We start from the raw sequence: 13,259 nt of genomic DNA on the forward strand, positions 1-13,259 counted from the left end.
CAAACACGCTCGCCTGAAGGAGACTAGATCTGAAAACCTAAGTGACCTCAATTTACAGGCAACAAAATAATAAATGAAACAATCAGAGTTGGGATACAAACCGTGAAACGCGCAAGATGTGTTTCAGCAAAGAAAGGCCTTTCGCAGTCCAGAGAAGTTAAAGGCGAGAGGCAGAGTTTGTTGTGGGAATTTTTACGGGAATAAACTATGTTCCAAGGGCCGCCTTTTTAAATAGAACGCCAAAGCCAACGCGAGCGAACGAGGCGGCAGCTGGCGGGGAAGGGCCCCCGCACACCCCCGCCCTTGGGGCGACTCCCAGCCCGGACCCGCAGCGGGGAAGCCCGGCGAGGCCATTTAAAGTTCTGGGGATTTTTCCTCCCCTGCCCTGCCTTTCTAGTTACAACTAACAAAGAGAGGGAGAAATGGGAGCCACAGGGAGAGCGAGGAGAAGGAGAAAGGGCAGCGGGAGGAGGAGGAGGAGAGGAGAGCAGCAGCACCTACCACGTGATGGAGGAGCGTAGCCCGGGCGGATTCAGCCCCACAAAATGGGCGCAGTTTGCAAACAGCACCCGGCCTGGGCGCCGAGGGCCGGGCGGGCGGGGGCGCGGCGGCAGCTCGGCCGGCCCGCCGCTCTCCTCCCCCCCGGCGCCCGGAGCCGCCCTGACTTTCCGGGCGGGGGGCGAGGCGGAGGGGGAGGGGAAGGCGACCGGGAGCGGCCGCTTTTTCTTCTCTTCCGAGCCCTTCCTCCGGCCTTCCTCCGCTCCGGCGGAGCCCGGGCGCGGCCGGGGACCGCAGCCCCGCCGGGAGAACGGGCGGGCGGGGGCAGAGGGTGAAGCCGCCCCCCCCCGCCCCGCACAAACAAGCGCCGCCGGCTGCAGCCCGAGCCCGCACCCCGGCCGCCACCCCCGGCCGCCTCTTCCCGGCCGGGGAGCGCGCTCCGGCCGCCCCCCGCGCCGCCGCGGCGACACCAGTCGGCTTCGCTGCGGCGCTCGGTTCTCCCGCCGGCTCGGCGAGCGGTGGCGGCGGTGGCGGCGGCACTGGGAAAATGGCGGCCGAGCTCCTTTTCCCTCCCCCCCTTTAATCTGAAGCGGAGGGAGAATGGAGCGAGCGAGCGAGCGGGCGAGCGCCGGGGACACGGGAGGAGGGACAGCAGCGCCTCCGCCGGCTGCGGCTGCGGCTGCGAACAACCGCGCCGCCCCGGCGCGCCGCCAGGGGGCGCCCGCCGCGCCGCCCCCGCGGGCCGTCAGGAGGCGCGGCCGCCGACGCCTCAGTCATGGCTCCCCGCGCCCGCCGCTCGCTCCGCTCCAGACCCCCGGCGCCCCGGACGCGCCTCACGCGCCTCACGCGGCGGGGCGGCAGGCGGGACGGGCGCCCGCTCGGCCGGGGTGAGGCTAACCTGAGGCACTGACGCCGTGACCGTCTCTCGGCGCCGCGCGCCAGCTCTGAGGGGCGAGGCGGACTGCGCGCCGGGGGACGTGAGGGGGAACTGTGCACTGTGTGAAGACCGGGCTGCGTTACTCCAGGCTCCGCAGTGCCCTCCGCCGGCACGAGGCTCCCCGGCCCGCGGGGAGGCCCCGCCGCCCGCCCTTTGTGCAGGCGGCCGGCCGAGCACTGCCGCACCGCCGGGCACTCGCCCCAGCGCCGCGCTCCGCAGCCGCCGCGGGAGGGGGCACGTCGCCGCTGCGCAGGCGCGAGCTGCGGCCCGCGCCAGGCCAGCCCGGGAAGGGGCGGCGGGAGGCGGAGGGGAAGTGCTGGCCCACCAGCGCCGGGCCCGCTGGGAACTGTAGTTTTCGCGAAGAAGCACGCGTCTGGTTTGGGGTGTCAGGACTTGGCAGATCCGCCCGAACACACAATGAGTATTTATGCTTTCTGCCGCCACCAAAAGGAAGTTCAGTGCCACGCTAAAGTTTAACAAAGAACTCCAGGGAGAAACTCGAATCTCACAACGGAAAGCAAACTTCCCAGTTTGATACCGGAGCTGGTTTAGAGTTACAGTATCTTACCATGTTTCTAGACCAGTCAATCAGTTCATTACTTTAATCCTTTCCCAAAACACGGCCTTAACATAATGCTGCTTCTTCTAGAGTTAAAAAATTTAACTACAAAGTGTAATTCCACCATCCAGTAAAGCTAAAGTTGCCAAACGATGGGTTCAGTGCCCTGAGATTTATCCAGATTAGCTGAGGGGCAAAGGGAGGTGCGTTGGTCTCCTGTTTAAGCATCACTTTTGAGAGGCCTGCATAACAAATCAGCTTCAGCAGCTGATGGCAGAAGGTGAGGCGACTCACGTGGGAGAACCGGATGCAGGGCACGTAGGAGTGAGCCACAGACCGGTGCTCTGAATGACTCTCCGCCTCTCAAATACAAACAATCTCTTCAAGAATAAAAGTGACTGAAGAAAAAAGGTAGTTCCAACAATTAAGTCATGAAATTCAGCATTCAAGGTATGCTATACTACCAAAAAGATGTAAAATGCTCACTACTTTTTTGTGGTTTGCCAGAACCAATATCCGGTGTTATGCGTCACTTCTGCTCATCAAAAAAACACCCTCCCCATAGTTTCAGAACACTTTTAGTCTCCCCACAGAGTTACACTCACTAGCTCCTACAGCATCTGCACCTACACTGCTGTCAGTTTCCATTTGTCCTCTTAAAAATCACGCCCTTGAGCATAGTCATGGTTCCTCAGAAATGTACCAAATTACACAAAGAATAAACTAACACTCAGAGAAACGATCTTTCTGAGTTTTTAATCTATAATCCTAGCGGGAAAAGAAATCAATTGATGTTTAAGAAGCATACACACACAATTCCACATAAACGGTAATTCCACAAAAACAGCGTTAGCACACAATCCAAGACCAATAGATGGCGAGCTAGAGTTCTGAGCTCAGATTCTGAAATCTAAATTAACAGAACGAAAAACGCCAAAAAAGGCAAAGCCCTTTGCAGTGTATACTGCAGTGTACATTACACTCAAAGAAACCCAGAGCAAAATAATTAATCTTACCACTTTTGCAACTCTTAAAAATCAACTGTCAGTTTTAATTAGGTTCTGAATAAACAAAAATAATGACATGCACTGTTCCTAGTGGATTAGCAGAAAGATGGGAAATGTTCATCTTAAAAAGCATGCACTTGGAAGAAAAATAACTACCAATTTTCTTCCAACAGTTAGAAGTTCCCAACATTCATGGAACTTAAATCAGCCAGCCTGTATTATATTCTTATCTGAAACCAGGCACCTTTGTGCTCAGGCACTAATGTTTACAAACAAAAGCACTCAAAGGTGAGCCATTATAGATAGAAAAACCTTAGAAAATGCAGTTCTTAAAATTCCCCCAGAAAAAAACAGATGATAGCAATGCTGCTTAAAATCCCATACACATGATCTGTTTGCTTGTTTTTAATATTTATTTGTTTTTATTTGAAAGGCAGAGTTACAGAGAGAATGAAGAGAATGTTCTAGCTGCTGGCTCATTCCCCAAATGGCCCCATCAGCCAGGGCTGGGCCTATCTGACTGATTGAAGCCCATTCTTTCTGCCGGTGATGGGTTAGGAACCGGTTAGATATGAGAAGTCCCCCGGAAGTTCCCCAACACTTCACTCCATTTCTTCCTAAAAGTGATACGGAGGGGAAAAATCCTCTCCCTCAGAGAGATCCTGCTACAGCCCCCGTGCAGCAGGCCTGCAGATGCCACCTCCACCCAAGGGAGCAGAAGGCACATGATCACTCTTGATCACCTTGCACTTGAAGGCATTAAACTACCTCGCCCGATCCTGACATCCCTGACATCGCAGCAACTGCTGCACATCCTCCTACATTAGAACAATGTAGCAATAAACATTCTTAATTATTGAAACCAATTTACATTAGCTTTCTCAGACCTGAAGCCTAAAGTATAATGATTAATTTCCCATCTTTTAGCAAGAACTGCATTTTATCCCATGATTATTCACATTATAAATTAACAAATTTCCTGACCCCTTCCTGTTCCCATACAACTCTATATCCACCTACATCTTCATCTATATTTTCTCTGCTACAAAGGACCATCCCTGCTCACTGTCATTCCTCCCCACATATCCACCTCAAGCTCATTTTATATATAGAACCACACCTGTGAATGTTACTGTTCACTTTATTAATGTCAACAGTTGGCACTGTATTGCCCCTAGTTAGGTAGACTCTAATTTCTCTCACATTGTGTGCATATACCAAACTTAGCTCTTCAAGCCAGTCTGCAAAACCCTTGAAGGCAAGAATTACAGTGATTCCAATTTAAAATCATCCGCTCTCACGTATACAACAAACATATTCCAAAAAGGCCCTCTCCAACTATCCTACAAAGGTCTTCTAACAACATGCCAGAAATTCCCAAACAGAATATTTTATCACAAGGAGAGTACCGACTATTTCCAAAACTAATCTCAGAAGAAGGAACTGAAAATTGTTCCTGTACTTAAAAAAAAATTGCAGTAACTCAGAACAAAGTATATTGAAATTCTAGAAGGACAGGGACCCAGTTTTTGCTCCATGTCATTGCATTTCTGGAGCCTAACCCAGAGTCTGGAACAAAGGACACATTTCATGAGAATTTGCTGAATACATGAAAAAGGTATAACAGGGCAATCAACAACATTGGATGCAGCGGTAGCCTGAGATTTTAATTTTGCCTCCATCACACCAGCCCTTGTTCCTTTCGGCAAAGTAGTTATTCTGCTGTCCAAAATGAAGATAACAGTATCCACTTCTTAACTTTTATTATTATTATGACTATTACTGAATGAAGCTACAGGTGATTCCCATAATCCTAAATTTGGAAGGTTAAATATGAGTTAAGCAGGGCCCTGCGCATTAGCCTAGCAGTTAAAGTCCTCGCCTTGAACATGCTGGGATCCCACATGGGCGCCGGTTCTAATCCTGGCAGCTCCACTTCCCATCCTGCTCCCTGCTTGTGGCCTGGGAAAGCAGTCGGGGATGACCCAAAGTCTTGGGACCCTGCACCCAAGTGGGAGACCTGGAGGAAGTTCCTGGATTCTGGCTTCGGATCAGCACAACACCAGCCATTGTGGTCACTTCACTTGGGGAGTGAATCATCAGACAGAAAATCTTCCTCTCTGTTGCTCCTCCTCTCTGTATATCTGACTTTGTAATAAAAATAAATAAATCTTGGGCCTGGCGGCGTGGCCTAGCGGCTAAAGTCCTCACCTTGAACACACCGGGATCCCATATGGGTGCCGGTTCTAATCCCGGCAGCTCCACTACCCATCCAGCTCCCTGCTTGTGGCCTGGAAAAGCAGTCGAGGACGGCAGAAAGCTTTGGGACCCTGCACCCATGTGAGATACCCCGAAGAGGTTCCTGGTTCCCGGTTTTGCACTGGCATAGTACCAGCCGTTGTGGTCATTTGGGGAGTAAATCATCGGACGGAAGATCTTCCTCTCTGTCTCTCCTCCTCTCTGTGTATCTGACTTTGTAATAAAAATAAATAAATCTTAAAAAAAATGAATCTTTAAAAATGTATATAAGTTAAGCAAAGATCAGCACCTCTTCCTTAAACTTTAAATGTTTATTTACAGGGGCCAATACTGTAGAGCAGTGGGTTAAGCCACTGCCTGCAACACAGGCATCCACTATGGGCACCAGTTAGCATCCTTGCTGCAAGACCTCCAATCCATCACCCTGAACTGTACCTGAGAAAACAGTGGAAGATGGCCCCGTAGCACTGTAGGAGACCTGGAGGAAGCTCCTGGCTCTTGGCATCACCCTAGCCCAGCACTAGCTGCAGGCTTTTGAGGAATGAACCAGCAATGGAAGATCTTTCTAGGTGTTTTTCTGTTAACTTTTTCAAATTAAACACATAAATAAAAGGCTTATCTACAGTCACCAGCAAACAAAATTTTCATTTATTTTCTCAGATCACACTATACATGAAAATACTGTGAGCTCCCTAGGAATATTCTAAGAAGGCTAGCATTGTGTCACAACAGATCATGCCACTGGTAGCAACACTGACAATCCATTCAAGCTGAATGCCAGTGAACCCCAGCTGCTCATTTCTAATCCAGCTGCCTGCTAACGGCCCAGCAAAGCAGTGGAAAATGGCCCAAGTGCTTGGGTCCTGCCACCTGCTAAAGTCAGGACTCAGGAATCCTCTCGGGGTTTGCATTAGCAGGAAGCTGGAATGAGAACACAGCACTGGGAAGCCAGCCCACACACTCCAGGGACAGTGCAGGTATGCTCACCTATCCACTAGATGAAATGCCTATTCCTGCAGCTCCAGACCTGAAAGTAGTGACAACAGCAAGGATAGCATGAAGTTTCACTAGAACGTCATATAACTTTTAATTAAGTTCATCAAGGAATTGAATAAGCAAAAATACATTGATAAAAATACATTGATTTAGGTAGATTATAATATATCCTAATGCTCCACACTTTAGAATACTTTAAAATTCTCAAATAATTAGGATGTGTTATAAACCAAAAAGGTTCACCGACCAAACATCAGAAGGTGTGTACAAAATATTAATTTCCAGGAGAGGCAGTGTCAAAGCAATATTTCCACCTGAAAACTGCACCAGGTAATAAGCTTGAATGTAAGAATTTTCCCACAATTTAACACAAACCATCTTCCCCAAATAAAACAAACATAAATATACAAAGACCTTTGAAGGCAGGCTTGAGCAACTGAGTTGTGAGGGAAGGCCTAATAAAATGGAGTCTGAGGAAAAACTAATGTTCAGAGAGAAAAGGAGTAACAAAAGACATGGTTTTAAAGATTCATTTTTATTTGAAAGACACAGTTACAGACAGAAGGTGAGAAAGAGGAAAGAGACCTTGAACTGCTGGTTCACTCTCCAAATAGCCACAACAGCCAGGGATGAGCCAGTCTGAAGCCAAGAGCTTCCCCTGGGTCTCCCACATGGGAACAGGGCCCCAAGAACTCCAGCCATCCTCTGCCTCTTTCCCAAATCATAAGCAGGGAGCTGGGTCAGAAGTGGAGCTGGCAGGATTTGAACTGGTGTTCATACAGAATGCTGGTGCCGCAGGGGGAGAGTTAGCTCCAGCCCCCAACAAAAGGCATTTTAAAAACAGAGTTGTTTAAGTCAGTTGCTAATTCCAAAGCCATGATGCTGCTTGTAAAATCTCGCTCTGATGGCACAGCCAAACTAAGGATTTTGCAAGCAGCACACCTGTTCCCACCAATGGAGAAGCACCCTCATTGTTGGAAAGAAACATTCCTTTTCCAATCTAACTTCTGTATTCTTGAACTAGGTTCTATATATACTCAAGAAGCAATCATTGAAGCCATTAAATGAAAAAGAAATATTGCTATCATCTCAATTTAATAAAGAATTACAAACGATAAAATCAGATGCATTTCTGTCTTGGAAGGCAGCAGAGGGTGGCCCAGATGCATGGCCCTGCCACCCACTGAGGAGATGCTGCTGGAGTTCCAGGCTCCTGGCTTTGGCTTGTCCCAGTACCAGCCACTGCAGTCATTTGAGGAGTAAACTAGTGGAAGGAAGATCTCTCTCGCCTTCGCTCTGTAACTCTACTTTTCTAATAAAGAAATAGGCCTCAAAAACACAAAAACAAAAAACTACGTTTTGTGACATGCTATTCCAGACAGCCCCAGACCTTTAGAACGCTGTAAAGGGAAGACTGCAGACATACTGAGCAGGTGTGACAACTCCGGCCAAGCTTTGCAGCAAACATCTGTCGGGGTCTGTGGAGGCACTGAGGTGGGCTTGGTCAGTCAATAGACAGACAGACCGGTAGGATCTCCTCAACCCTGGTGTAACAAGACCCGCAACAGCTCAAAGTTATCGAGACCACTCAAGTGGCACCCTGGGAACATTCTTCCCACACGGGGGTTGCTAAGACAACCTAATTGGAAGCCCACATGGGCATGCATTCCTCTCAACTATGTAAACAATAATAAAAATAAAATAAAAAAATATATATAAAGTCAATACTGGTCTAGATCCTTTGGAATACATAATCATGGTCAACCCTCATGCCCAACATAGTGCTTCAACACAGACGCTGCAACCCTCAAACATCTAACATACAAACTGCCTGGGTGCAATGTTGTGACAGAAACCTTAAGCTGTTGAGAGCATAACTGCAAGTCAGGAAATGCTAAAGTTCTCCCTCACTTATCTCTGTCATTCATTCACTAAGAAAACCCAGGTAATTTTCTCAATCTTTTTTTCATTTCTGACTTAAGACCAACAAAAATCACACATTCTAATATTCTGAAGAAGATAGTTTTGTGTATTTTGTATATTTTCAGCCACATTTTAAATGATGTCCCATAATCACAATTAGACACAAATTTATCTAGGAAGATGTATCCCAAATCAACTACAATAAGCCAACAAAACTGAAAATAAATAGCTAAATGAAATTATATTTTCTATCGTATAAAGGAGGTTTTTTTTAAAAAAATCCTTCTGTACAAGAGTGGGAGGAAAACCTACTCAGACTTCCCAGAATACCTGAGGGAGGCAATATCAAAACATGACCTTGATGGCAATATTTAGGCCAAAGCATGAGATCTCTTAAACCGGACAATAGCAATACTTGTCTTGGATTTGTTTAATGTCCAATGAAAAAAGACAAACCCTTAAAGCCCTACCATTAACTCCCAATCATTTGTAAACAGAGAGCCCACTGGATATTAACCTTTGCAGTAACTCTGAGAAACAAAATACTGTTACCATGCTTACCTAGGGAATAGAAAAGCTTCCATTCAGACTTTTTCTCCTAACTATTGTTAGTTGAAGGCCAAAGAAATATGTTCCAATGCAGGCTCACTCTCCCAAAATGCCTGCAATAGCCACGCCTGGGCCAGGCCAAAGACAGGAGCTCAGAACTCAATCAGGGTCTCCCAGGTGGATGGCGGGAACCTGGGTCATCGCCTGCTGCTTCCCAGGGCACACTGTAGCAGCCTGGGTAAAACTCCAACCAGGGCAAGCACTTGATGCAGTAGTGAAGTTGCTAGGATATGCCCCTCCCACTCTGAGGCCAGGGGTTAAAATCCCAACACCTCTCCTTCAGATTCAGACTCCTAACACCTGCCCTAAAAGGCAGGTGATAAGACTCAGCTACCTGCTTTCCTGCAGATCATGACTGAGATGCAAATAAGCACCAGGCTCCATTTGTCTTTCCAATAAAGCTAAGAAGTGATTAGTGCAGGGACAGTGCTGTAGATATGAGTAAAGCTGCCATATGCAGCAGTGGCATCTCACATGGGCAGACCCAGAGGAAGTTCTTGGCTCCTGGCTTTGACCTGGTCCTAGTCTGGCGAGCGTGGCCATTTGGGAGGTCAATCAGTGATGGAAGTTTTCTCAAAGCTGTTGTGGCTTAAGGGGTAAAATCCATCATTCTATACGGGTGATAATTCAAGTCCTGGCTGCTGCTCCATTTCCTATCCAGCTCCCTGCTAATTTGCCCAGGAAGGCAGTGGAAGAGGACCAAAGTTGTTTGCTTGCTGCACCCACATGGGAGACCCAGCAAAGCTCCTGTCTCCTGATCAAATTAGCCCTAGCTGTTGTAGCTAATTGGAAAGTGAACCAGCAGATGGAAAATTCTCTGTCTTGCCTTTCCACCCTCTTTCTCCAAGTCTGCCTTACAAATACAGATACTAATTTTGTGGCTAAAGTCCTCGTCTTGCCTGTGCCGCCAGGAACCCATTTGGGCACCGGTTCGTATCCTAGCTGCCCCATTTCCCATCTAGCTCCCTGCTTGTGGCCTGGGAAAGCAGGGGAGGACAGCCCAAAGCCTTGGGACTCTGCACCTGCGTGGGAGACTGGACGAAGCTCCTGGCTCCGGCTTTGGACTGGCTCAGCTTTGACCATCACTCTCTCGACCATTTCTCTCTTCTCTCTGTAAATCTGATTCTCCTAAATAAATAAATAAACCTTTAAAAATTAACAAATTTAAGGAAACAAGTAGGCAGCAAGGATCTCAAGTGCAGGACTTACAGTCTACTGTGAACATTTCCAAGCAGGCAAAGGTCCAGGAAAGGAGATTTTGAGAATTAATCCAACTGTATGAATTCTATGTCCATCTTTCATTCTCAAACATTGGATATTGCCTGAGCAAGGCTTAAAAGTTTCTTCTGATTGCAACAAGTGATAGGTTTTTTGTTTCTTTGCGTGTGTGTGTGTGTGTGTGTGTGTATGTATGTTTTAAGAAAGCCAGATAAGGAGAGAGCTCCAATCCTTCCTATGTGGAATACTTGTGGCTTAACCTATATCTTAACCTCTAAGCCAAATGCCTACTCCAAGAGACTGTTTTTGTTTGTTTTTTAAACATTAACTGATATCGCTGAAAGAATGACTAAAATAAGATTAGAGAGACCCTTTCACTAGTTCACTTCCCAAATAGCCACAGCAGCTGAAAGTCAGGAGCCAGGAAACCCAGCAGGGTCTCCCATGTGACTGGCATTGGGACCATCTTCTGCCGCCTTCCCAGGTGCATCAGCAGGAAGCTGGATCAGAAGAAAAGTAACTGGGAATTGAACCATCCCATTTCAAAATACTGGATGCTGGAGCCACTGGCCAGACCAAATAGATTGTTTTTAAAACACTGGTTATACTATTATCTTCAAGGCACTTATTATCCAAAAAAAATTAGTACTGACAAATTATGGCTTCAGCTTAAATCAAATTTATTTTAAGATGAAACCAAGAACACATCTCTATTTTATGTGACTATTATTAATCTGACACCTCAACCAAAGGTATCACAAGAGAACGAATATAAATATAAGAATCCTCAACAAGATAAAACAAACCTAGCAATGCATAAAAAGAGTAACACACCATTAACAATTTATTTCTGGAATTCAAGGTTGGTTTAAGATCTGAAAATCAACTAATAGAATATGCAATACTAATAAAAGGATAAAAACTTGATTATCCCAATAGATGCAGAAAAAGCATAAGCATAAGCATCTGCTTCCCAACAGAAGCAGAAAAAGATAAAATCTAATGCCCTTTAATCATAAACAGTCTCAACAACAACAAAAAAAACTAGAAAAGTAAAGAAATTTTCTCAACTTGATAAAAGGTATGCATGGGGCCAGCACTGTGGCACTGTGGGTTAAGCCAGCACCTGCAGTGCTGACATAGACACGGGCACTGGTTTGAGTACTAGCTGCTTCACTTCTGATCCAGCTTCCTGCTAATGGCTTGGGAAAACAGTGGATGATGGCCCAAGTACCTGGGTCCCTGGCACCCATGTAGGAGACTTGGCAAAGAAGCTTCAGGCTGCTGGCTCCAGCACTGTCTGTCGTGTCCATCTGGGGAGTGAACCAGCAGACCAAATGTCTCTCAGATTTTTACTCTGTCTGCCTCTATCTCTCTCTAACTCTGACTTTCTGAATATGTGAATCTTCAGGAAAAATAAAGGTATATACAACATACAGCACTTCTTCATAAGATCAAGAGCAAACAAAGATCACCACTGTTGTCTAGGCAACACTGTATTGAAGGTTCTAGCAGAGCAAATAAGCAAGAAAAAGAAATTTAAAACAATCAGACAAGAAAGAAAGAAGTAAAATTACTTCCTTTTCCAGATGACATATTCTCATATACACAAAATCCTCTCCAACCACAAACAAATGATTAGAGGTGATAAACCTTGAACAAGGCTATAGGACACAAGATCAAAAAGCAAATAGCAATTATGTTTCTCAGCACTAGCAATAAACCTGAATATGAAATTAGGAAAAATTTATTCAAAATAGCACTAAAATATTAAGAAGTTTAACAGAGGTGAAAAACTTCCAAAATCTACAGAAATTGCTGTAAAGAAACTAAAATTAAATGTGAAGGTCCTCTATTCATGCATCAAGGTGTAGCATCATTAAATGTCAACACTGCCCCTAAACTGATCTACAGATTCGATACCGAAGACACAAACCAGTCTTGAAAGGGAAGAACAAAACTGGCAGACTCAGGGCCTGAAGCGGTGGTGGTGTAGTGCGTTAACCTACCATTTGCAATGCCTGCATTCCACATCAGAGGGCCTGTTTGAGTTCCAACTGCTCCACTACCAATTCAGCCCCCTGCTAATGTGCCTGACAGGCAGTGGGAAATGGCACAAGTGCATGGATCCCTGTCATTCATCTAGGAGACCTGGATGGAGCTCTGGGTTCCTCATTTCTCCCTCACCAGCCACAGCCACTGGGGAAGTGAACCAAAGGATTTAAGATCTCCTGATCTCTCTGAATCTCTTTCCCTCTCCCCTGGCTCACTTGCCACTCTGCCTTTCAAATACATAACTCCCTGTAAAAATTATTGTAAGATTCACACTTCCTAACTTCAAAGCTACAGAACCAAGAACGAGGTAATGGCATAAAGATAAGCACATAGATCACTGGAAGGAAATTGAAAGTGCAGAAAGAAACCGTCCTAGTGAAGACAACTGATTATTGACAAAGGTGCTAAGACAACAATTCCTAGAAGAAAACATAAGTAAATCTTCATGACCTTGAGTCAGTCCATTGGGATCTTGGCTATGGCACAAAAGCACAAGTAACAAAAGGAAAAAAACGGGGCCTGGGAAGGCAGGAGAGGATGGCCCAAAGCCTTGGATCCTGACATCCACATGGGAGACCCAACAGGAACTCCCAGCTCCTGGCTTCCTATCAGCTCATTTCCGGCCACTGTGGCCACTTGGGGAGTGAACCAGCGAACAGAAGAGTCTTCTGTTCTTTCCTCTCTGCACCTCTGCCTTTCTAACAAAAATAAATAAATCTTTTAAACATAGTTAAGTTGGACCTGATCGAAATCATAGATTTTTGTGCCCACCAAAAGCTGAAAACACAACTCACAGGAGATAAAATTTAAGAAATCATATAACTAATAAAGAATTTGTTTTCAGAATACAAAAAGTCTTCCTCACTCACTGGGTTGTTGGGGATTTCCCTGCTCACCTGCCTAGAACTTTTCTATTCTTCAATTGTTAAAATGCAAAGTTCTGTAATACCATGCTTAATCACTACCTACTGCAAAATTCAAATTATGGCTTAATTTTCTCCCCCAAAAAACTTTATCAGTTTAAAACTGTTAAAGCTAAACAAGATGCAACTGCATAGAAACTTTGATGTAAAGTTTGAACTCAGCTGATATATATATATGATGGATGTTAATGTTGATCCTCCCACTGTTCCTGTGACATTCTGATTCAGGTTAAACTCAAAAACATGTTGGCTTGGGAGAAAAAAAAAAGGTTTAT

The sequence above is a fragment of the Ochotona curzoniae genome, unplaced genomic scaffold (assembly GCF_017591425.1).
Source record: "Ochotona curzoniae isolate NIBS_2020 unplaced genomic scaffold, NIBS_Ocur_1.0 contig_520, whole genome shotgun sequence".
In the NCBI taxonomy this organism is placed as follows: domain Eukaryota; kingdom Metazoa; phylum Chordata; class Mammalia; order Lagomorpha; family Ochotonidae; genus Ochotona; species Ochotona curzoniae.